Here is a 27,253-nt window from a genome sequence, read left to right as displayed (position 1 = left end):
ATCTCTGAGTCAGCCCAAAGTGATGAGGACAGGATTCTAGGGCGTGAAGGGTAGGAGCTTACTTATCCACAGGATGAAAGGAGGCTAGCTTTTCCACTGAGGGGCAGGAAAGAGGAAAGGATGGGTGAGTCAGTGTTGGGTAGAAAAGCAGTTGTTATCAGCTGATCATCTGCATCTTCTCCATAAAAGAATCTGTTTCAAATTCTAACTATAAGTCAATTCACATTACTATTGTCACTTCAGAGTTTTCTGAACCATAAAAAGATTATCGAAATCAATAAGTATATTCACTTATTCCAAAACAAGCAAAATATTTAATAGTCTAAACTCTATTAAAACTTTAACCTCTGAGGTGGATAGACCTAGAGTCTGTCATACAGAGTGAAGTAAGTCAGAAAGAAAAAGACAAATACCGTATGCTAACACATATATATGGAATTTAAGGAAAAAAATGTCATGAAGAACCTAGGGGTAAGTCAGGAATAAAGACGCAGACCTACTGGAGAACGGACTTGAGGATATGGGGAGGGGGAAGGGTGAGCTGTGACAGGGTGAGAGAGAGTCATGGACATATACACACTAACAAACGTAGTAAGGTAGATAGCTAGTGGGAAGCAGCCGCATGGCACAGGGATATTGGCTCGGTGCTTTGTGACAGCCTGAAGGGGTGGGATAGGGAGGGTGGGAGACGCAAGAGGGAAGACATATGGGAACATATGTATATGTATAACTGATTCACTTTGTTATAAAGCAGAAACTAACACACCATTGTAAAGCAATTATACCCCAATAAAGATGTTAAAAAAAACTTTAACCTCACTTACTGGTCTTCATTCAATCCACAAACATCTATATAATGCTTTCCTCTATGTTGGTCACTGGTAATACACAAGTAATACAGGGTTGCTGCCCTGGAAAAATTTATATAGCGTAAAAAACTGACCTGTTTAGGATTTTGAAATCCAACCTGGTAACTTCCACTAGATTTCTTGGGAGACACAGAAAATAGAGATATTAACTGTACTTGTGGAAATTAGAAAAGACTTCACAGAAAATCTGACATACGAGCTGTACCTTGGATGAAATGACTCACTTTCACAAGGACCAGGGTTTAAAAGAACTGGCTCTTAAGAATATAAATGCCTGTCATTTTTTAAAACTGAAAAAAAAAATCAGGCTCAACTATTAATTATCACGATTTCCTTTTTTCAAAAATGTTATTCATCTTTATACTCTGAAGTGCCAAAACATTTAAGGATCGTATTCATGGAAAAGAATCTTCAATAATTTCCAGCAGACATTTCAGAGAAGAGTAATGAGTTTATCAGTCATTATATTCTTTAAAAATACTTCTTATAGGGACTTCCCTGGTGGCGCAGTGGTTAAGAATCCACCTGCCAATGCAGGAGACATGGGTTCGAGCCCTGGTCTAGGAAGATCCCACATGCCGTGGAGCAACTAAGCCCGTGTGCCACAACTACTGAGCCCGCGCACCACAACTACTGAAGCCCACACATCTAGAGCCTGTGCTCCACAACGAGAGAAGCCACTGCAATGAGAAGCCTGCACACCACAACGAAGAGTAGCCCCCGCTTGCCGCAACTAGAGGAAACCCACGTGCAGCAACAAAGACCCAACGCAGCCAAAAATAAATAAATAAATTTATTTTATAATAAATAAATAAATAAAAATACTTATGTAAAAATAAAACATATACAAATATAGACACAAAACATCAATAAAAATGTATGTCAGGCTATAGCTACAGCTTAAATATGCTCAGGAATAGAAGGTGTGTGGAGGGCAGATCTTTTGCTATTTTCTTTTTATTTCTAAATTTACCTGACTTCAATTTGTTTTTACTTAAGCAATTTTATCATATATATTCCCTGTATCTCAAATCCTGCTACAATGATGGAGAAAATAACTATCTCTCTAAATACATACACTGGTATTTCTCATGCAAGAGACACGAAGTCTCTATGGTCTTAAATAGACAATCCAGTACAGACTTCAATTGCACTAATTCACAATTCATTAATATTACGAATGGGAAGAAATGAATCAAATTCTTCCAGTTGCTGTCCCCATCTGGAAAATTCACAGAACGAGCTTTATTTACTAGATATAACAATATTCACAGTATCTGCAGTTAAAGAAACTTGACACATTTTTAAAGGGTTGGCTTTCATTAAAAAAGTTAATGGGGCTTCCCTGGTGGCGCAGTGGTTGAGAGTCCGCCTGCCGATGCAGGGGACACGGGTTCGTGCCCCGGTCCGGGAAGATCCCACATGCCGCGGAGCGGCTGGGCTGTGAGCCATGGCCGCTGAGCCTGCACGTCCAGAGCCTGTGCTCCGCAACGGGAGAGGCCACAACAGTGAGAGGCCCACGTACCGCAAAAAAAAAAAAAAAAAGTTAATGATCTTTTCATATATATAAAAATGATCATTACAAACCAACCACGTCTAACACTGAAAAGAAATACTTCTATAACTAAAATACAGTATAGTCTTTTATTTACTCAAAAACTTAACTCGTTGATGAATAAATACAGAATTCCATAATAATTCTATTCTTGGAGAAGAAATCATTTTTCAAGGCAAAACATTTTGTTTTTATTAGTATGGTATGTAGCTGTATTGTTTGTACTTCTGCCCAACATTCAGTAAGTATTCAAAGCATTCAAAAAAACTGACCATTCATAACTAATTTGTAACCAAAAAGTCATCATAGTGACTCTTGGGGGCATAAGGATAAAACTGAGCCACACTTATTCTGGAAAGGAAAACCTACTAAATGGAAAAGAACTATTGCTTATGGGATGACCATTATCCACATTAAGCTACACTGGGAAAAGTCAAATTTCAAAACCAACACGTTTTTTTAAATGTCACATGGTAACTTCCAGAGGTTTGGAAACTTAAGCATTGTGATGTTACCCCACTACAAAACAGGTCTGCACAAATTCAGTTATACAGTTAAACTCCTGATGAAACCTCATCTGTTTACTCAAATCAGAGGAAATAAAGCTGTCTGCAGGAAACGAGGCAGCAGCTTATTGATCGAGCATTAAAGGTTGACCTTCTTTATGTGGAATGTTTAGCCACATTTTATTGGGATAAAAGGCAAAGGTTAGGATGCAAACCCCTTCTTATTTCCTCTGAGGATGGACTCTATAACTGTGAAAACATGCTGAAACCCTCACATTTCCCAATTTACAGTCCTTTAATCCAGTCCTGGCCCAGGAAGCTGACTATCAGAATAAGAAGAAAGTAATAAAGACGTTGTTTAAGGCAAAATCTGACAACATTCAAACTCTTGAAATATTTTGTTCCAATAATAAAATAAAAAAACAATTTTATATATGGTAAAAGATAACAAAATATAAAATGAGAAGAGGCCTTAAGAGGTCATCTAACTTCACCCTGTTTCTCCTTGACAAATTAGTATCAGATTTTACTCTGCTCTTTGGCACTTTTCTACAATATGGATGCTTTTTGTGCTATGGCTGAGAGAGATTTGACCCTATTCTCCAAAGAAAATTTTACTGCCTTTAAACAAACATATTCCTTACTTTCAAAACCTGATAGGGTCATGTCAAAAGGACTTAAGAGCCAACTTGAAGGGTCTGCCCCTGGCCAAAGTTGGGACAATTTGAACATCAAAAAGAATGACTGTACTTGATTGAAATGCACTTAATATATAAAAATCTGCAAGCCAATCAAACAAACTTGAGACAACTATTATATATTAATGGCTTATTCTGAAATTTGGTAAAGGGAAAAATTAAGTTTGTAATTGTTCAATTGTTTAATTGTTTAATCCTGTACTTGAAATTAAAAACTATTTCATGGTAATCAAATAGCCCACATTGACGAGAAAAAGCTATTTTGCACAGAAAGTTGCAAGCTTATAAAGTTGAAGGAATGATAAAACTTTTAGGGTACAGAGTTCCAGTTTTGTGAGATGAAAAAGGCTCTGGAGATTAGTTGTGCAACAATGTCAATGTATTAATACTACTTAACTATATACACTTAAAAATGATTAAGATAGTATATTTTTGCTATGTACTTTACCGTAATTTTTTTTAAATCCCCTTTTACCACCGTTTTACCACTCCCAATGAGATAACTGATTCAGGTAAGGAGCATCAATAGATATGAACATTATTAGGTGAAAGACTGATAAAGAACTAAATATCTGTATGGTGCTCAAGTCTCACTCCCCCAAGATTACTTGCCCAACTCAAAAGGGAAACTATAACTTTAAATGAGGAGTTCAGTCATCATCTTAATCAATCTTAGTTTCACTAATAGTGGGATACCTATATTATGTGGATCCTGATCTGATACAATAAGAAGTATACAACTTGGCTATTAAGTACTCTTACCAAAAACGTTTATTCTGAATCTAATCATGCTTTTAGATTTAAATTCTACTTTGCAAAAAATTAAGAGGATAGAACACTAAGTTAAATACCACCACATGGAAACAACCAGACAAACCCAGAAAAATAAAGATTCTACCAGACTTTAGGCAGCCATCTTGCATCTCTCCAACAGGTCACTGTCATAAGAAGACAGTGAAAAGAGAAAGGAGGAGGACTATTTTAGGTCACAAGAGACTTAAGTGACATAACCATATATGTGCTCCTTCATAGGGTCCTGGTTTGATAAATGAGCTATAAAGGAAGTCATGGGGATGACTGGAGAGATTTTCATATAAACTCAATACTGGATAATATTAGAGAACTACTGGCAATTGACTGTTATATATAATGGTAGTGTTCTGGTTAATAAGAAAATATTCATGTTTTTTACAAATATATAATGAAGAAATTGGGGCAAAATGTCATGAGTTCCATAATTTAAGTAATTCAGAGAAAAAAATATGGTTAGAAGCTAACCATACATTGCGTCTCTTGAAGCTGTGCAATAAGAAATAAACACCAACAACTATGAAGGATTCTCCAAACCACTACCACCACCACCAAAAACCAACTTTGAATCTTATTAAGACTCAGATCTACCTACCAATTAAAAGGAAATTCAGACAAGAGAAACATATTAAACACTATCACAGAAATGCAATCAACAAACTCCAGAAGGTGGGAAATTCTAAAGAAACAACAGTTTCTTCAACAAGTAAACTGAAAAAGAGGAGAAAGAAACTACATATTAAGATATCTAATAAGAGACATATCAACCAAATGTAATGTACAACCTATTTGGGTCCTAACTTAAACAAACCAACTATACAAACATTTATGAAACAAATGAAACAAATGGAAAAATATGAACAGTCACTGAATATTTGATATTAAGGAAATATTAAATTTTTTAGATGTAACAATAGATTTGTGTTTATTTTGTTTTTTTAATGCTTACCAGACATACAAAAAAGTATTTATGATGAAGTGATATAATGTCTGGGACCTGCTTTAAAACAATCCAGCATGAAACAGGGTGGGAACAGAGGGATTTGTGGGTACGTAAATGAGACAAAGTTGACCATATGTTGATAATTACCTAGAAGATGGGCACATGGGAACTCATTATTCTACTCTCTCCATCTCTCTTCATTTACGTATGCTTCCATTACATAAAGTTTTTAAAACAGAAGGCAGAGAATGAAGCCTAATCACAGCCTATCTTCACTGAATAATAGAATCATCTTCACTGAATAATATAATCTTCATCTACCACCTAATATAATAAACATGGACCAAAATAAAATAAAATAAAACCTAGCAAAAGATTTACCAACACTGACAAAACAAAGAAAAAAAGTTGTAAGGGCTATGCCACAAGCCTCACAAATGAAACAAATGATAAGATTCTGGTGAATAGCGGTGTGACCCCATACCCAATTTTAGAAAATATACTATACATGAGAGGGAAAAAACTAGAAAAAACTATGTGGTGGGGATATGGATATTCACTAGACTATCTTCTCTATTTATTTGTACATTTGAAATTTTCCATAATAAAAAGTAAGAAGAAGATTACAAATATCCTTCAAAAGGATCACCACAGAACACAATTACTTGATTCCCCACATACACCCCTTTCTGACTTGCCATCTTCCCATTTTTACTCTTTTACTTCCAACTGCCAAGGAAGAAGGGCATCGGGGAAGTAGTCACTGACAATACTTGCTTACTGGGTGGGAAATTTAACTAGCAAAACTGCAATGTTTCCATATTGTGCTAAAAAATCAAGACTGACTTTACTGTAAAATGTCTCACTTTAACTGAAAACCTGGTTTGTGGTCTGAGGAAATTACTAAGGCATCTGCTTTCTCCCTTTCTTTTTTGGAAATGAAGCTAGACAAGAAACTCTTGTAATTTGTATCTGGATGTGGTGTTTGCAGAGGATTATTATCTTCCCAAACTTCTAAGTGGTTCCATCTGTTTTTATGGGGAATTTGGCTTAGGATGACTTCAGAAAATGAAGAACTAAGTAAGCAATCCAATCATCTTTACAATTAGCTTTGCTGTACTCCATGAGTGGTCTTAAGAAAGAACAGAACCGATAACATATTCATGCCAAAAAAATATTTTAAAATTTGAACCTGAAGCTGATAAAAGCCTATGTATGTAACTGCCAATTTATGGGACAGAGGAACAAGTTAAAGTAAACCACGGGGATAGAATCGGAAAAATGAAAAATTGTGTGAATGACAGAGGACAAACAATCCAGTTTCTTCAAAAAACTAGATTACAAGGAAATATAAAAGAGACAAAACCTATAGATTAAAAAGAATCACTAAAAAAAAAAAAAGAATCACTAATCGAATATGTGGATCCTAATTTGGATCCTAATTCTAGAAAAAAACTACGAAAGAAAACAAAAACAAATGGAAATTTGAACAGTGAATATTTGATATTAAAGATTTGCTGTTAATCTCTTAGGTGTAATAATGGTATTGTGGGTTTTTTTCAGAAGTCTTATTTTTTAGAGATACATACAGAAATATGTGCAAAGAGAACAGAAATATAGATCAAACGAGGCTGGCCATGAGTTGGTAGCTGTTAAAGCTGGGTGATAAGAATGCATGAGGGGTAGGGGTGTCATTATACTATTCAGTTTACTTTTGTATATATTTAAAACTTCCCAAATGAAGCTCTTTTGTTTAAAAATATGGAATAAAGTTAGCTAATAAAATTAAAAATTTTATCAAAATGAGAATCATAAAATCTTAGGCTCGTAAGACACCTTGCTGGTCACAAAGTCCCATCCCCCACCCAATGAATCTTTCTCCCACCTTCCAAGAGGTGACTATCAGCCTCTGCCCTGGGTCTTTCAAACCGTGGAAAAGTCACTCCGTCCCGTGGTAGCCCATTCCATTCTCTGCCTGCTCCAACCGTTAAAAAGTTCTTCTCGGGCTTCCCTGGTGGCGCAGTGGTTGAGAGTCCGCGTGCCGATGCAGGGGACACGGGTTCGTGCCCCGGTCCGGGAGGATCCCACATGCCGCGGAGCGGCTGGGCCGTGAGCCATGGTCGCTGAGCCTGCGCGTCCAGAGCCTGTGCTCTGCAACGGGAGAGGCCACAACAGTGAGAGGCCCGTGTACCGAAAAAAAAAAAAAAAAAAAGTTCTTCTCATACCGGGTAGAAAATTTCCCTTCTCTGAATCTCTTATTTTCATCCATGGAAAAAGGATTTTTCCAACACAGATCAGTCCATTGGTAAGTTGTGAAATCAAGTTAGTGGTTTGTTGACTGGAATTTTATTATTATTAAGTAGAAAAGAAAATCTGAGCACAATGCACATAAGCTAGGCTAAGAACTAAATTTATGAAACTTGTTTGTTATTCACATATATACACACATAAACTTCCATATTGAATAACGCGTCAAGATATAAAATCTCAAAATGGATCCTGTCCTAAGAAAATTAGAAAGCCAGTGCTCAAAAGACAGCTCTCAATAGGCTGCCTACCCCAGCAAGTCTTACCCCTTCAGTTATTTCAACAGCTAGTTCCTCATGGTTTCTCCTAACCTCAACATCCCAGGCACCCTTCCACGGACATGGACTCAGTTTGTCTAAGCTTCCACTCATTTTTATTGAACAAATATATACTTAGTGCACACAACATGCCCCTTAAAATGTAGTACCTAAAAATGAACATTGACATATATACACTATTGATCCTATGTATAAAATAGATAACTAAAGGGAACATACTGTACAGCACGGGGAACTCTACTCAATGCTCTGTGGTGACCTAAATGGGAAGGAACTCCAAAAAACGGGATATATGTATATGTACAGCTGATTCACTTTGCTGTACAGCAGAAACTAACACAACATGGTAAAGCAATTATACTCCAATAAAAATAAATTTTAAAAAATGAACAAAATATTCCAGGTCAAAGGAAAATAATCAATTAAAGCCCACATTCTGCACAAAATATTTCACATATTCATTTAAAAACTTTGAGATGTTGGCAGATTTCTTTAAGTCATATAAGGATCCAGAGCTGAAAAGGAAGACTTAGCCTGGAGAGAGATTTGAGTTAACAAACTAAGATTGTAGGTGAAGTCTTGGGTGATACGAAATTAGTCAAGACAGAATCAAAGGCTGAGAACCCTGGGAAACAGAGAAAAAACTGAAGGGATAGTCAGAGGAAAAGAAGCTTGCAAAGAACAGAAGGAATATAGAAAAAGAGCTCTAACAGTGTCAAGAGAGAATTTCGAAGACAATATGGTTGGTCGCTAATGTCAAAAATAATACAGGGGCGGGCTTCCCTGGTGGCGCAGTGGTTGAGAGTCCGCCTGCTGATGCAGGGGACACGGGTTCGTGCCCCGGTCCGGGAAGATCCCACGTGCCGCGGAGAGGCTAGGCCCATGAGCCATGGCCGCTGAACCTGCGCGTCCGGAGCCTGTGCTCCGCAACGGGAGAGGCCACAGCAGTGAGGGGCCCGCGTACCGCAAAAAATAATAATAATAATAATAAATAATAATATAGGGGAAAATGTGTTCAATAGACTTGACAATAGAGTCATCTATTACCTGGAAAAGTACAATTGCACTGGAGTTGTGAGACCAGAAGTCAATAAAAGGAATAAAAAGGCATCTACTACTTTTTAATAAAACTTCACATTGAAAAGAAGGGCCAAGACTACCCTGTTTCAGAACTCTTTCAAAGACCTTATAATTAAATAGACTTTACTTTTATTTCCAACAACTTTCATCTTATTTCAACCCATTTTGTAGCTAACAAGACAATCTGTACAAGCCTTATTTGGTTTCCCTACAAACGTCCATGAAATCTGTAAATCTGATCAGCAGTCCTCGTCTGTCATCATAAAAATTGCTGGCAAAAATATTTTGGATAGAAGATGAGAAAGGTTAAAATTTCAGTAACAAATACCACCACAGATTCCCTCGACTACACAGTTTTTTCCCAATGCTGCCATAAAGACACCATGAAAACGTTATCAAATGTTTTGCCAAAGTTCTTTGTCTATGTTTTTCCTATAAGGAAAGGCAATTACCTTCTCCACAAACAGAGACAAATGAATGAGCCACAGACGACATCTTAAATGGATTTGGACTTATGTCAGGGCAACTGAACCACTTAAGAGAAAAACAGACACAAGAGGCAACATCACTCGCTCAATGTCACGCTTAGTAATTGGTGAACTGGGACTGAAACTTGGGGCTAAAACAATTTTCTTTCTACCCTCCACTCCTTTGAGAAAAAAAAAGTGGAGGAGAGTATCAGGTATCTGGTTTGTTAAAATTCCAGTCACTGTAGGCCCAGGACAAACTCCCACTAAAGTCTACACATTTTAGGACAGCCCAACGATGACCAATGTTCCAACAATATACCTGGTACTTCAAGGTACTCAACTGAAGATTCAGTGGTACTCTGAAGTACTGGCTTCAGAAGCTCCTTTGTGACCTGTCAACAATACAGATGGGCTCAATGTTCCTTGGAGGGTGGGCGGGAGGAAGACACTTCAGCGGTTACCGCTTTACTTTCCACTTGCTTCCACTTTTCCCCTCTTCTCCTTCACAACTAAAGCCAGTGAAGGAACATGAGTAGAATCTCATTAACACAGCTTTCAAGTTTCTCAATGAAAAATACCCACCCAGTGATCAAATTATACCCTCATACAATAGTGTAGCATTGGCTCTGGTTCAAAATGGTTCCTCTGGGGAGGGAAATGCAAGTACAAACAGGGTACGAAGAGGAATTTACATATTCTCAGGTATAATATAGGAAAGTAGTTATGCCTATAGGCTCAAATGGCCTGGGTTCAAATCCTTGCTTTGCCATTAAGTACTTGAGTGACCTTGAGCAATTTACTTAATCTTGCGGTGCCTCAGTTTTCTTATGAGGCAAACCTAGAATAACAGTACCTACTACCCAGGGTTACTGTGAGGATTAAATGAAAATATATGTAAAAGTGCCTATAGAATAGTGTCTGACACACATTAAGTATTCAGGAAATGTTTTCTATTGTTATCAATATTTTCTAATTCAATATGTGATGTCTTTACAAAAAATATATTAAACTATGTTTTTATTAAAAAATCAAATTAAAATATAAAGTAAACTATCTCTAACATAAAAAGCATGCCTGTTAATCAGGAAAAGCATTTCAACTATTAAGTGTCAGCTTTGTCTATTATGCCAACGTTCTAGTATGATTTCTCAATAGTATATGGCGAATTATTTTTTAAGTTATTTTTTTAACTATTTTATTTATTTATTTTTGGCTGTGTTGGGTCTTCATTGCTGCATGCAGGCTTTCTTTAGTTGCGGTGAGCTGGGGCTACTGTTCGTTGCAGTGTGCGGGCTTCTCATTGCAGTGGCTTCTCTTGTTGTGGAGCACGGGCTCTAGGCGCGTGGGCTTCAGTAGTTGTGGCTCACGGGCTTAGTTGCTCCGCGGCATGTGGGATCTTACCAGCCCAGGGCTCAAACCCGTGTCCCCTGCATTGGCAGGTGGATTCTTTTAACCACTGCGCCACCAGGGAAGTTCAATGACGAATGTTTAAAGCATATACTTTCCCCTCTGTACAGCCACACAGAACTATACACATGGCAGGTTGCTGTGATTTCATAACTGCATAGTTCCATTAAATTTCAGTCAGCTAAAAAAAAAATGTTTCACTTGGTCTGGTTCCAACATATTGCCACTAAACTATGCTAAGCAAAAGAATGAAAGAGACAGAGAAGGAGAGAAGAAGTGAGAGACGGAAAGAAAAAAGAAAAATCTAAAAACATTAAAATCACTGGATCACTTTGCTGTACACCTAAAACACAACATTGTAATTCAGCTATATTGCAAGTAAATAAATAAATAAAATGTAAAAATAAAAAAAAGAACATTAAAATCTAGTATTAACATAAGCAGGAGCCATGGAAAAACGATTTATAGAACATCAACATTACCTTGAGAATATACTAGAATTTGAAAGTCAGTTCAGATTTGGTTTAGAAATTGGGTCTTTGAGAACCGGCTAAAGCATTTCCTTTATGTCCACAGTGCTGCATTTAGATGAAACTGCTTTCACGGATTAAAACTTAGATGAAATTGCTCTCACTGATCAAAACAATATTCAGATATTTATCCCAAAAACACAACTGAATATGCCATAAATGAACTAATTTCTGTAATTCTACAAAATCAGTAATGAACATGGACTTTATTTTGGTGATCACATGCCAATGCGGGGGGAGAATCTTACCTACTTACAAATGAAATTATATGAAATGAAATTATCTGGAATTTGCTTCAAAATCATGGGGGTGGGGTGTATCAATAAGATTGGCCGGGTCCTAGTAATTGGCAAAGCTGAGTGAGGCTACACGAGGTCCATTACACTACTATTCTCTCTACTTCTGAATATTTTTAATTGTTTCCATAATAAAAAGTTTAAAAAAGAAAAATACTTTTCTATAGCTGACAATGGTACAGTCTTTCTACAAAAAAACACTTCAGTAGATAATCAGATACAGTAAAAACATGGCTTAAAAAACCTAACAAGAACAACAAAAAAGGTCCTTTAAAAAAGAGCCATAATGGGGAGGGGAGAAAAAAAAAAAGAGCCATATTATCCTTCATTGCTACATGTGTGCTGCACAGAACAAGTAACACACAGATCACAGATCTATAGAATGCTCTAGATTCCACCCTCGAGTCTTTCCATTTAAGCTGGTAGCACTGAGGATGAAAGTGAACTGGCCTCAATTAGGAGAAAAGTTGGAGCCACATATGCACTACACATGCTGCCCACAGCGACAGCCCTTCACTGAAGAACTGCACGAGTGAAGAATATCTTCCCTGCACCTTTATTTTTCTGTTTGGGGTGGTGAGAGATCTCGGAAGGAAGAATGTATTCACGTTCCCTTATGTGCGTAATTTAAAACAGACAATCTTAGCATTAAGGAAATTAAGACGCAGTCTTTATTGATGTTGATTTTAATGGCCAAGATCCAAAAACAGTTCTTGTTACAAGCTCGTGGATAAACTCTTGATTCCTTTGTCAGTGGACAGACCCCACTCATTACTTGTCACTCTAATCTTTCCCATACACAATTTGTATTCATTTTATTAAGAAAACAGAAGTTTGCCTTTTTCTCCGTAAGAGAAGTGAATTAAAGAAAACTTTTCAAGAAAAATGTTCATTTAGCAGCTTTTCTCCCAGAGTCTACAATTAAACAGAGGGTACTGGGGAAAAGTAAAAGATTATCATATAAAAATGGGCTCCAAAATGAAGGCTAAGTATGCACCATTGTCTAGCATATGACCACAGTGCCACATTTGCTTTTCAAATACTTGTGAAAGCATTTGGCACCGTTTTCCAATAATCCCATAGGACTTTTCCACTTCCTTGTTTTTTCAATAGTATTTGAAAATGTTGACACATTTATTGAACTATTTTTGGAAGACCTAGCTCTGTCTACCTTCAGGGTTCAAGATACAAATATATAAAAGCTACAGGACAGCCCTCCCAGCTATAAAACTTGGCAGGCTTCCTAAGTTCTCCAAGAAAACTTCAATTGGCAAGTCCATTAACATCAAAAGAGGACACAGTAAAGGGAACAACTCTGGACACAGGGAGACCCTGGCCGTGCCTGAAGCTCCATTACTAAATTGCTCAATGGCTTTGAGTAAGTTTAACCCCTTCCTAACTCACTTTGCTTACCTGTCAGAACTCTGGTACAAAATTGGTTTAAGAATTGAATGATAAGATATTCTGAGGACTTATTTTGAAAAGAATACCAAAAAATAAACTTGAAAAATAAAAACAGTGTTAATTTCTAAAAAAGAAAACTTAGAAGTCTATGCCACAGTCAGCATATACAGTTTTCTGTTGTTATCTATTAGGAGAAATCTTATTTTAAACCTGCCCAAAGTTTCTCAGACTTTAGTAATCAGACCTACTTTATAATTTTGCCAAATCCAAACAGCTACTGTATTATTATTTATGTAATACTTATCCTTAAATCAAGTCACTTTAAAATACCTACTTCGGGCTTCCCTGGTGGCGCAGTGGTTGAGAGTCCGCCTGCCGATGCAGGGGACACGGGTTCGTGCCCCGGTCCGGGAGGATCCCACATGCCGTGGAGCAGCTGGGCCCGTGAGCCATGGCCGCTGAGCCTGCACGCCCGGAGCCTGTGCTCCACAACGGGAGAGGCCACAACAGTGAGAGGCCCGCGTACGGCAAAAAAAAAAAAAAAAACTTACCTACTTTAGCCTTATACTAAGTAATATCAATGTAATCATAGTTTTGAAGTACTTGGATATTTTTCTGATGCACACGTATTTAACCATTAAAAGAAAAAGATTCATCTGTGCACCACCTCTAATCATTTTAACATACCACCACATTTTGGGGAGATACTACTGTACTGATCTATTTGTCTATAACATCTTCTACATTAATGAATAGAGTATTTGCATTAATAAATCCCTAAAGTCCACTCGGCAGCTTAACTGACACTAACCACATGCCCTCAGGAGCCCTGGGATCTTCCTAGAGCTTCTCAGACCTCACAGCCACTGCCTTATTCAGCCCCTCCGTTTTTGTTTCACTTTCCCCGAAACTCATACACAAAAATTGCTAATGTGTGTATCTTTACATTAGTGTAAATCCCACTCTCTATTTATGCTCTAGTAATGAAATTTTTCACCCTTAAAGTATTAGCAGAATCCACGTGAGTTCAAAGGTTCCTCTAATAACCAAAAGATATTCAAATAGTCAAAGAATATTCAAATTTATGTATGCCAATCGTAAGTCAGTCTAAAGACAGACAAACTAAGATACTCAGTAAACTCTAAAATAAGGTTGCCATTTCTGATACACATTCACCAAATTTGTTTTTATTGTGTATTTTTAAATCTAGTTCAAGTATATAAAATTTGTAAGTGTGTATACTGAACTAATCCTTGAACTATCACAAGAAAAAAATATAATACATTTTCTGAGCTCTTCCTAAGAAGCACTTTCTTATTCAGTCACATATCAGTCAACCACTCCCATCCACCCTAGATGTTAACTCAACCGCCTGACTTTTCTGTCTCTCTATATATACTGCTAAAGTTTGACTCAGTACTTGGCATGAGAAAAAGGACAATTTTATTATGGCTGCAGTTTTTACCAAATGTGAGTACCACAATAATCTTGGAAATTTATTTTTATCAGTTTAAAACCCTAAATCCAGTGGGTTGAACATGAGTTAATTTCTGCTCACTCCCAAAACCACACTAAAATGACAGAAAGAAAATTAAAGAAAAAAAGGTACTAACTCACAAAAAAAAAAAAAAAAAAAGGGAGGGGACAGGCCAGCAGATGAGATATATCAACAGAATTTTAGAAGATGGAGAACAGATGTATAAAGTAACTGACTTAGCAGAGCAGAGGAAGCCTAAACTTGCATTGCTATCTTGGTGGGGACCTACCAAAAACAATGTGATAGTTGGAGAAGGCTTGAGAGCCTTAGGAATTGGAAGTTCCAGAAACCTCTGAGGGTTGAGATGGGAGAGCAAGATGAAGACAGGGACCTGTTGGAAATAAGGACATGTAACATTTAAACCACACCCACACCCTCAACAAAACTTGGCAGCCAGAAGACAGGAAGTTCACGCTATAGCACTTGAAAAAGAAAGGCTCTGTGCTCAAAGGGCAAAGGTGAGGTTCTATACAGAAAACAGGGAGGTCCAGTCACTCAGTCAACAAATATTTACCAAGTGCCTACTCTGCACCAGGCACTGTTCTAGGTACTGGAAATACTGAACAAAATACACAAAAAGGTTTGCCTTCATGCAGTTACATTCCAGCGAGGGGAGAGTCAATAAACAAAAAGTAAAATATAAGGATATCAGATTTCAGCAATACACAGTGCAGAAGTAAGAAGAGACAAGGAAGGGATTTAGGGCACCCTGGGGTAGGGGTGGGAGCAGGGTTGTACTTTCAAATAAATGATCATGGAAGCAAAGATCTGAAGGAGTTAAGGGAGTAAGCTATGTAGGTATCTGAGGGAAGAGCATTCCAGACAGAGAGAAAACAAGCGCAGGGGTACATCAAGATGGGCAGGACAGGAGAAACTATATACATGAAACAAGAAAAGGACATTATCAAAAAGAAAATTCATTAGCCTAGGAGTAGCTTCAAAAATAGGAAAGCAAAAAAGTTCAGTAGAGAGATTAGAAGAAAACTAATTGAAGAAATTTCCCGAAAAGAGGGAACAAAAGGACAAAGGGATGACATCAGAGAGAAAAAAGTAACAAACCTTAAGTCATGGCAGGAAATTCAACATCCAAATTAACAGAAGTTCCAGAAAGAACAGAGAACATAGAGGGAGTCATTATCATAGTGGAATATTTCTGAAAGACAAGAGTTTCCAAGCTAAAAGGGCCCACTGAGTGCTCAGCACAATGAATGAAAGACTCCCATACCATGGCACACCATCATGAAATTCAAAACAACAAGTTCAAAGATAAAATCCTGAAAACCTCTAAAGAAAACAAACTAGCTACATACACAGAATCAGAAATGGGAATCGAGTCAGTCTTCTCAACAGAACAGTGGGATGTGAAAATACAATGGAGCAACGCCTTCAAAATTCGGTGGGACAGTAACCATTAACTTAGAATTCTATACCCAGCCAAACTATAAATGCAATCAAACTGAGAGTACAAAGAGGCATTTTAAGAGTGGGAAAAGGTGCTTTCAGACATGCAAGGTCTCAAGAAATTCGCCTTCCATTTGCACTTTCTTGGGAAACTACTGGAGGATGCACTCATGTAAAGTAAGAGATAAGAAAGAGACACGAAGCCCAGGCACCCGGGAGCCCAGGAAGAGAGGAAAAGGGCAATTTCCAGAATACAGCTGCACAGCAGTTCTAGGAATAACCAGTCCAGGAAGGATGTCATTAATAAAAAAAAGAAAATGGTTTCCCATATAGTTTTCAACAAAGTTTAGAGCTAAATTAAGGGTAGGTACTAAGAAAACTATACAAATGAGGAAAAAAATAGGCAATTAACTTCAGGATAAAACAAAAAGTTGTAAAAGAAAGTATATGCAATCAAAGCACTATACACAGCTCAGCTGTTGCCTATATGTGTTGTGGAAGGAGAGGAGAGTGTGCATCTGTGCACAGGAAGAGGGAGTCTGTAAAGGAGGCTAACCCCAACCAAGGTAGAAAGTCAACAGCTATTATTGTCTAGAATAGAAAAAGCAAAAAAGCAAGAATATTGTGGTTTTAAACAAAACACATGGATAATAAAACCAAAAGAACTGAAAGCGTTTGCCTCTGAGGAGCAGAAATCTGTCATGAAGGGACATGAAAGGCGGGGTCTGCTGCTTTTCCTTATAATCCCTACACTATTACCTGACTTTCTAAATCACATACTAGCACCCTGGGGAATACTATCTGCACTGTAAATGAAGTAGCAAAAAGTATAAAACTGCTTGAAAGATAAAAACTGAAAAGGAAGAAGGCACACATTTTATTTTGATGTGTTTTATACCCTGGGACATTTTTCTTACATTTAAACATCAGCCTGGAAACACTACACTAATGTGAAAAACAAGATGAAGGGCACTCGCCACTCCAGCTTGATTCAAGAATCACACAACTAACAGTAGTACTCTGCTTCACAATCACACCTTTACAAAAGAAACTAGGAGGCAGAAACCAGTTAGGAAAGCAAGCTTATCTTTTGTTAAGTTAGATACTGTAGATGCCAACAAATTCCTAAAATCTTCAAGTTCTACAGAGTAACAGCATCAAACAATTAAAAGCAATAATTCACCCTCCCCTGCAGAAGAAACAGAAGTTTTAGCAGCACACAAGCTGGGTGCCCTTGAGCAAATTATTCTGATTTTAAGACTCAGTTTTTCATCTGTAAAATGAGCGTACCAGCTACTTCAAGGTGTTGCTGTAAGAAGGATTGCGGATATTAACATATAATATATAAAGCACCAACTACAGTAGCTGACTTATCATCTGTGCTCCAAAAGTTATTTTTCTTCCTTTTTCACCTGTTTATTAACAATGCTTCTGGCCTTATCAGATTATATACAATGGAACCTAGAACAAAGCTGAGCCACTAGCGTAAAATCCACCTGTCCAGCACAGGTTAAAAAGAAGACAAAGAAGCTAATGGGACAGCACCTGAAGCCTGGCTTCATGGATGGAAAGCAAGCAAGAAGTGTCATATAAAAAAAAAAAAAAAAAAAAAAAAGAAGTGTCATATAGAAGCCTAAACCATGGAGGAACATTACAAAAGAAAAATAAAAGAAAGAAAAGAAAAACAGAAAGAAAATAAGTTGAATTAGACCAATTTTCTAGCTCCAACTACTAATACAGAGGACAGAAGAACAGGTTAACTACACTAGAGGATTGAAATCAGCAAAATTCAGACTGTGAGAAACCAAACAGAACAACTAATCAAGTTTCTTCAACATACAAACTACTGCAAGGAAAGATAAGAGATGAAGGGGAAATTAGAGCATATCAGTCTTTAAAGAAACACCAACCAAACAACCTAAATGGCAAAAGAATTTGAAAAAGAACAGTTACATGGGGCTTCCCTGGTGGCGCAGTGGTTGAGAGTCCGCCTGCCAATGCAGGGGACGCGGGTTCATGCCCTGGTCCGGGAAGATCCCACATGCCGCAGAGCGGCTAGGCTTGTGAGCCATGGCCACTGAGCCTACGCGTCCGGAGCCTGTGCTCCGCAACGGGAGAGGCCACAGCAGTGAGAGGCCCACGTACTGCAAAAAAAGAAAAAAAAGAAAAAGAAAAAGAATAGTTACATATATATGTATAACTGAATCACTTTGCTCTACACCTGAAACTAACACAACATTGTTAACCAACTATACTCCAATATTAAATAAAAAGTCAAAAAAAGATACACCAACCAATTATAACATGCAAATCTTAACTGGATCTGGATTCAAACAAACTTTTTCAAAAATTGATACTTGAGGTAATTGGAGATTTGAATATCAACAGCTGAATATTTGATGATATTAAGGAATTTTTAGTGTGATGGTGGTATTCCAATCATGTTTACAAAAGAGTTACCTTCTAGAGATACATACTAAAATACTAAATGATGAAATGAAAAAAAAGTCCTCTAAAAAATCCAAATAACATACAAATAAGGTACAGCTATGGGCTGCAGTAGTGTAACACTAGGCTTCAGAGAACAAGGCAATCTGCTTTGAGAAGGAGTCACAAAGTCTGGGAGGAAACTAGAAAGAGCATTCTTTCCAAGTGTGACCGAGGGCCTACTGCATGCTGGGCTCCAGAAACCATGACTGACAGTGACCCAGAGGTCAGCCTTCACAAAGGGAGAGGTGGGAAACGACTGCTGGCCCTAGAGGTAGAAAAGCCCCACTGCCAGGAACACCTTATTGAAGGTCATATAGATTGAGTCCTTTTTGCATCTTCCAAATTGGTATTTAGTAAAAGAGATGCAAACTGGATAGTCTAGAGGAGCCATATATCTAATACGAATGAATGGGAAGGTCCAGCACTAAGCCAAAAGGCAATGGGTGGGACTTCGGCAAAGTAGGAAGATGACCTGTGTGAGATGGGGCAGGAACTCCTCAGCGCTGCAACAAAGGAGCGTGGGCCCAGTGTGGCCAAGGTCCTCCAATTTTCCCAGAGAAACCTAAAGGAAACATATTTCTGTGAAACCTCCTGATTTCTTAATGTTGTCAACTAATTTAAAATTAAAACACTCTGTTAGGGGAAAAATATGTCCGCAGATCTATTTCAGGTACGAAAAGATGTGCTGGATGTGAAAAGGTCACATTTTAATGTCACATGCAGAGACTTAAACACTATCAATAAAAATTCCACTAACAGCCTTCTTGCAGCAAGTTCACTGAAGCTGTAGAGAGAGGAAGTTATAATATAGCATATGCATACAAGTTTTACACTCCGAATCAGCTACCTCAGGCAACATAACAAAAAAGACTACCACCTCTCTGTGATGCTGAAATTAGATCCAGACAGTTTTGCCATCTATATGCTTTTTTGAGTACTGCCAAAAGCAGTGGATAGTTAAAAAAATTCTAGAGATACCATACTGAAATTGTTAAAAAGTGGTTTTAACTTGTGATCACCATAGTAAATTACAGTTTCATATCAAAGACTCTACTTCCACACAGATAATTATTCCTGACCACTGCAAAAAAAAAACTGCTTACCACATTTTCACAAGCAACCCACTAAGTCTTTTCTTAACCTAACAATTTTCACAGAAGCCAGGCACTGCGTGAAGCATTTTATAAGCACTAGCTCATTTAATCCTCATCTAACTTTCTGAGGTAGGTTATGATTGTTCACCCCCATAGTGAAGATAAGGAAACTGAGGCCTTGAGAAATAATTTACCCAAGGTTCCACTGGCAGAAGTAGCATTCTAACCAGCACCACAATGTGGACCTGTTACTGATTCCCTTCTAATTAGTATTTCCATCCAAGAAATTTGTGAGGAAATAAAGACACATTAAGTTCAAGGTAAGAAAATACGAAGCCAATATTATATCAGAATTCAGTTTAGGGCTTCCCTGGTGGCGCAGTGGTTGAGAGTCCACCTGCCGATGCAGGGGACACAGGTTCGTGCCCTGGTCCGGGAGGATCCCACATGCCGCGGAGCGGCTGGGCCCGTGAGCCATGGCCGCTGAGCCTGCGCGTCCAGAGCCTGTGCTCCTCAACGGGAGAGGCCACAGCAGTGAGAGGCCCGCGTACCGCAAAAAAAAAAAAAAAAAAAGAATTCAGTTTAACCTTGACAACTGGCTAAAATCGGACAACCAAAAGAATTGAAAGGAGATAAGCACAACAGTGGGGGCATGAAAGTGCAATGGGGTAACATGAAAAAAATAAAAAACAGAAAGTCTCGTAAGACTTCGATCCTCTAATCTCAAAAACTAAGAATAGAATTACATCAGCAGTTTTCAACGTTTTCTGTTTTTCAAAATTGCTCCCCCAAATCTCTCTCTCTCTCTCTCTCTCTCTCACACACACACACACACACACACACACACACAGAGCCCACTTTACTTAACAGTCTCAGTCAGTTCATGAGCCCCTGAGGCCACCCTGGGCAACACCTTTCCCACCAACCCCACACTTCCCACCTCAAGGTCAAAAATCTAAACTAAATGATTTTCACCCTCCCTTCTGGTACCCTAGGTGGATGAATCAAGGGTGAAAAACGAGTAGACTATTTAGAAAAAAAAAAAGACCTAAGAATTATGGCAAAGTTTAAACTACATATTCATTTAGTATCTTCAGGATACTGGGATGTGTACATATATTGATAGAATATAGGAAACTCAAAAATATGATTAAATTCAGCACTGCTGTTATCATGGTGGTAGGTCCAGCTGCAAATCTCATCAGGAGGTCTGGAAACCTGAATTCAGGGCTTGGAAAAAATGATTAGAGACTTGGTAACCAGACTTATGTGAAAAGTTTTTAAAATCACGATTTTCTTGGAAAAAGGCAATTAGAGGGTAACATAAGTCTTTTAAGTATTTGAAAATTCTTTCATGGAGGTAGATAAATAGGCCATAAAAAGAGAAAAGCAAGAGGAAACTGGCTTCCTGGTAAAAGCATGAATGATTTAAAGACAATGAACTTCCTACCTGACCCAGACAACAAGGTCCTACAGATGAACAAGTGACAAAATCACTTTAGAACTCTTTCCATACCCTCTGGTTCTTAACCTGGAGAGAACTGAAACCATCCCCATGACGTTCAATTTAGTCACATATGTGAAGTGTCAGCTTGGCTACCTAAAGCAAACCTTACTTATGATAGTTCTCAGAGCAAATGAAAAGATAATTCGTATTCCTCAAATAAATTCCATATTACCATAAAGATTATTTGTGAGGCAATCTATAATGAATTTAGACCTTTACGGTTCTAATACACTAAAGTAAAAAAAAAAAATGCAAAGAAGTATGTGTGATATGAAAATATATTTCTACTTTAAAAGTAACTAAGAATAGGAAATTAGTCCAAATGCAATCTTTGAAAAAAAGCAGAAGCAGTATGAATGCACCCATAAGCCACCTGAGGTCTACCCTATACTAAAGGGAAAGCGACATCACTTTAAAAAATGAGAAAACCAGTAAAATTCTCATTAAAATAAATGTTATCCCCAAAACGAGATATTTAGGGAAATATAGATGATCTACCCTTCTAGACATGAAAAACATGCATCTAATAAACCCACATATATCAAGACAACCACAAAACAAGGGGAAACAATAGCCAAGAGTAAGAAAAGCAAATCACCTATATGAAGTATAACCTACATGACATTTCTACATGAAACAGTACCAGGTTCTACAAAGTTAACTCCAATTTTCAACGAATCCTAATTAAAAGTGCCTCCACTACATCATATAAAGTTTCAACAAATTGATTCATCAAATTTATTAAGTACACATAATGGTATAGGTACTTCACATAACTCTACATATGTATTCCCTCTCTCATACAAAAGTCACGTACTTTATAGAAAAAACTAAAAAAAAAATTAGTTATCACTATCTCAGTTATTTCTATCTGATATTAAAAATGATTTCTGGGACTTCCCTGGTGGTGCAGTGGTTAAGAATCTACCTGCCAATGCAGGGGACACGGGTTTGAGCTCTGGTCCAGGAAGATCCCACATGCCATGGAGCATCTAAGCCCATGCGCCACAACTACTGAGCCCACGTGCCACAACTACTGAAGCCCGCGCGCCTAGAGCCCGTGCTCCACAACGAGAGAAGCCACTGCAATGAGAAGCCCGCGCACCGCAATGAAGAGTAGCCCCTGCTCGCTGCAACTAGAGGAAGCTCGTGCGCAGCAACAAAGACCCAACGCAGCCAAAAATAAAATAAATAAATTTATTTTTTTTTAATGATTTCTTTCTTTCTTTTTGGCTTACCTGTAACATCTAAATAACTGCAGTATTTACACTTGGAGGCCATTCCCCTCCAGTTAATGATAGCAGGCATTAACTCCATTTTAGATTTTAGTTTGGGGCACTGCTCAGCCAGAGTAATGATAGAAATCTTATGACTATTAGGTTGCTGGTTTGTGCCAAAAAATGGCATTCCCAAAGAATGCTCTGTCTGGAATCTGTGGGGGAATCATATACAAATCTTCTATTAACTCAGACCTTCCAAAGAGGCTGGAAATGTTTGTGTGTTGGGGGGAGGGCGAAAGGGCTGAGAGTGGATTTGCTGACTCCTAAAGGTCCAGCCCTGAGATTCCAAGATTCTATAAAAGGGCAGTAAATTAGTGTTTGGCTAGTATTTGCTGACTACTGAAGCTAGCACAAACATTTACTTGAGGCTTTTAAACGTGTAAGGGTACCCAGTGGTTAGGTACAGTAATTCTGAATCCGAAAAAGACAAACAAGGCCGCTGGATATATTTCTAAATAAAGGTGGGGTAGGGAGGTATTTCCCCCATATTTCCTTTGTTTTCCCCAAGTAAACAATACAGACTTTTAGAAATGCAAAATTTGATTCTCATCAGTATTGATCCCTATAAACTATTTTATTGCCTTATAAAAATACTAGCAATTCATACTTTTCCAAAATGTCTACACACAGCTTTTAAACAGGCTACTTCAGTTCAAAAAACAAAGAAAAAGGCCCATACTTCCCTGTGGAAACAGAAACAAAAGCAAATCTTCAAAAATATTTAGCTTTCTGCTATATAAAATATAAACCCCACATTCCTAAATAAAGTGGCAAAGATAGAACCTTTGTAGTTCTCTAGTCAGTTATATGAGAGTGGTGATTCAGGGCAAAACCCGACCTTAAACATAACTATACAATATTACTAAATTACAGAGTAATTTTACCAATAAATATTCTGGTTGAAGACTGCTTTGTCATCTTTGCAAGTATTTTTAGTTGAAAGCAAGTGGTTGGGAAGTCCACGTGCACACGGTTCAGATTTTTAAAAATCTATTTTTAAGATCTGGTGACTGGATAGGTTTTCTAAACTCAATCCTTTCAAACTGGTAATTTGGAAAGGGTAAACCACAAGACGGTTAGTTAAGAAGCAAAGGACCTAACAAGCTCACCAACTCAGATCAGCACAAAACTAACTCAGAAACCTCCAAATCTAATGATGAGCCCAAACGGTCACTAAAGCCTATACATACACAAACCGTACTAAAAGCTACCTCTCCAGATACAGCAAGGGCTATCTGAACTCTCTTGTTTTATATTTCCATAGTTATTTTGGGGATTTGTCCCCAAAATCTGCAGATTTGTCCCCTAAATCTGCAAATCTGCTTCTTTCTACTTGGAATTAAGTTTCAGATTTTAATATACATAACCAGCTGTATATTTACCCAGTTTAATATACGGACCCAGCTGAGAATATTCTACAACAATTTAGATTTTTTACTGAAGTTAGTAATAATTTTACTGAAATTCGTTAAATGATATTTTTTTATCACTTTTAACCGTTTTAGGCAATCCCCATTCAATTTAGGTATCAAGAATCTGAAGTTGGGGGCTCAACTCATCCACATATTTTCTCTGGAAGGTCTAACTACTTTGACTAGAGATAAAAGATTAAAGCACTGTTATGACTAGGTCTTTCTTAAAGAGGGATGTTTCAAAAGGAAAGAAACTGTCCCCTCCCGTTAATCTAAATGAGCAGCCTCTTGTTCTCAGCAGTCCTTCTGCACACAAGACCACTACTGACTTCAGTGGGAATTCTGCCCAAGAAGTGAGGAAGACAGGATAAGATTAAATTAGCCCTAAATCCACGCCATTGTTCCAAGCCATTACCACTTGTACAGTTCTCCAATAACCTCTATAAAGTAGATATCTGAGGTTTGATGGTGATTCTCAAATTGAATTTTAGGATTGATCCCTGGAACTCTGACAGGAGACACAGCCTAACTCTTTAAAAGTTGTGTCAGCCTGATGGATGTATTGAGTTGGCCCTTATCACAATTCAAGATTGCATTGCAATGCAGCCCCATCAGTGGCTGCAACAGCAATCCAGTGATTTCTCACAGCAAAGAGTCCTCCAAACAGAAACCGAATAGGATTAAGTGCTATTCGCTTCCCAGTAAAACCTGTTCAAAGACCGGGAATTCTAAATCCCAGCTCCTGTGGCCAAGAAATTGACTCAGTTTCCCTCTAGTCCTAAATCCAGTGGGAAATGTGATAGGACAGGGGCCAAAATTCTAATTCTCAATACAGTACTATAAATAGAGGATACAGAAATAATAGATTCCGGCGAGAAGAAAAAAACAATGGAAAAAATTAAAAGGTCACTGAATAAAACGGAAGAATAAAGGAAAAACTGTTAAGATTCATTTTTTAAAAAAAGGTTAAATAACAGTAACAAGAACAAGACATCTAGCATACACGTGCCATTTCAGATGCAAGAAGTTCAAAAAACTGAGGAAAAGATGTGATTCAGAAAAGAGAAAATATATCCACAGGTCCTCTAGGTTCTACCTTCCCTCGCACCCCAACAGGGCTCTTAAAAACAGGCAGCGGTGGTGGTAATAAGGAATGCAATTTAAAGCGTCCTAGGTCAATAGGGAGGGCTCCACAGAGACACCCCCCCAAAAAAAATAATAGACTCTAGGCGAGAGCTCTTCTCACTTCACCAAAAAACCCTGACCTCAAGGGAGATGAGCGATCTCGGGAAGCATGATGACCGACGGCTTCCAGCAGACATCCCGGCTGCCGCAGGCAGCGTCTGGGGCTGGGGATTTAGACTCCGATTCCAATCCTGCTTTTTCTGTTCTGTTCTCCTGGTCCTTCCCCTGCAGCTCAACTAACAACCCTCCCAACTCTCTGCCCTCAAATCTAGAGGAGAAAAAGAAGCCATGGGTGGTGAGATGGCCTGAGTGCCGGGACTGCACGGATCAGAGAGCAAAAAGTGCGCTTCTCTCCGAATCGGCCAGGTCGCACCCGTCCTGCGGGACAGAGCGAGCGGCGGCGGGGGACGCGCACTGTGCTTGGGGCTGACGCGACCCTCGCCCGGCTCCACGCAGCGCCCACGCGCGCGGCCGGCCGAGGGACGCACGGCGTCCTCGCCTGCGTTTCCTCTCCCAAAATCATCCGCCAGAAAGGCGACGCCGCCGCCGCGTACCTCAAGCCCCCGCGCTCATCTCCAAGAGTCGAAGGAAGACGGCCGCTCCGAACTGGGACAGGCTCGCGCGCCGCGGCCCGCGCCCAGGATGGAGCCGGATCCCTCCTGCAGCCGCTCCGCGGGGCCCGGGACGCGTGACCCTGAGCCCACCGCACCCCCGCGGGGCCGGTGCAGTCCTCACCAGGCCCCCACCTCTCCCGGCGCCGACGAGACGCGGCCCTGGCTCCCGAGAAGGGAGAAGTGGGGGACCGCAGTGGAGCGGGGAAGCAGGGATCCGGCCTGGAGCAACAACAGGACCCGGTCCCCGGGGCGGGAACGAGTAGGAGAGAAGACAGGGAGTCGCAGAAAACCCCAAAGCCGGCAGCCCTCCCCCTCCTGGTGGAACCGTCCCGCCACCGCTTCCTGCCCAGGATCAGCTTCCCAGCTGCAGTCTCAGGAAAAATCCGAGACGCCCCTGCAGCTCCGCAGGGACCAGACGCTCTGCCCGGGATACCCCGCCCCGGGCCCGCCATTCCGCAGCTCCGCACACCTCCTTACCCGGACGCCGCACTCAGGAGCTCGCTCGCCGCAGGGACCCGTCCAGCTTCAGCGCCAGCCGCCGGCCGCAACACCCGCCCCCTCCCTCCCGTAGGTTTCAAATTGAAATTCCCTGGCTGAGGCCGTCAGAGGACTCCGCGCGCCAGCCCCGCCCCCTCGCGGCGGAAGCCCCTCCCGCGCCCCCGCCGGACGCGCACCGGGTGCGGAAACCCCCGCGGGCTGCGGCACGCCCCCTGTGCCCAGGCCACGCCCCCGCGCCGGCCTGGGCGACCCTTCCCTCGGGATTCGCCGCGCGCCCGGGCCGGGTACCCTGCGCTGGAAGGACTCGTCTCGCCCTCGGAGCTGCCCTGGATAATGAGTGCTGATGCCTGTGTGCAAGCCTTTGTTACCCGCGAATCCCGATCTTAAATGCCCTTTTATCAACTTTCAAAAGTTATTTCTTCAAAGTGAATCCATTGACTAAACCTTTACCCCAGGCTAGGCCCTGTTGATACAGAAATAAGGAAAACTAGATTCTCCTCAGTCTAGAGTGGAAGAAGTGCTTTCACAGAGAGGGCAGTGGCAGGGAACCGTTTATTCTTCCTGTGGGAGGGACAGGAGGGATTGGGGAAGCCCACTGGAGGAGGGGCTTTTATGCTGAACCCAAAGTGTGGGTAGGATCTCCAGGCGGGGGCCTGGGAGGATTGCAGCGCAGGATGTGGCTGAAGGCTGGAAACCTAGGTTCAGGCCGATTGTGGAAAGACACATACACACACAAAAGATACCTCCCCGTTCCTTTGTATAATTAGATCGCCTTCTTTCAGATTCTACTCATTTCTTCTTTTCTGAACCTTGGCATGTCAAACAGGCTGTCCAAGTCATTGCCTCTAGCATCTGGCACACATGAACCTCCTGTCCTTTGCCCCCTCGCACCTCGACGGAGGTCTTTAGAGACTGCACCTCAGCCAAAGTCGTCTTTTCTTTCCTAAACAGAGCCTTTTCTAAAATTAACAATGTCAAATCAAACCTCAGTTACAATGCCTTCCGTGCGTATGATATTTTCAGCTAACAAAGCACATTAACGTATTTTATCATTCGATCCTCACAGGAACTTTATGAAAAAG

The 27,253-nt window shown here is 39.7% G+C and overlaps 1 protein-coding gene across 11 annotated transcripts in view; it reads right to left on the bottom strand.

Annotated features, from left to right (window-relative positions):
- Positions 1–26,236, bottom strand: part of EPB41L2 (erythrocyte membrane protein band 4.1 like 2) — a 213,986-nt gene extending 187,750 nt beyond the window's left edge. For 2 of the 11 annotated variants that reach the window (XR_009543941.1, XM_060168399.1), the window contains exon 1: positions 25,614–25,882. The gene's annotated coding sequence lies outside the window, so the exon portion shown is untranslated. Of the gene's footprint in view, positions 1–19,053; positions 19,113–25,613; positions 25,883–26,150 lie in introns of those variants that run through there. The other 9 variants (XM_060168389.1, XM_060168391.1, XM_060168394.1 and 6 more) reach the window with 6 other exon arrangements.
- Positions 26,237–27,253: the final 1,017 nt, after the last annotated feature.

The sequence above is a fragment of the Lagenorhynchus albirostris genome, chromosome 12 (assembly GCF_949774975.1).
Source record: "Lagenorhynchus albirostris chromosome 12, mLagAlb1.1, whole genome shotgun sequence".
Classification (NCBI taxonomy): Eukaryota; Metazoa; Chordata; class Mammalia; order Artiodactyla; family Delphinidae; genus Lagenorhynchus; species Lagenorhynchus albirostris.
Note: the sequence above shows the minus strand (reverse complement) of the source record. Positions and strands in the feature narration are given on the sequence as shown.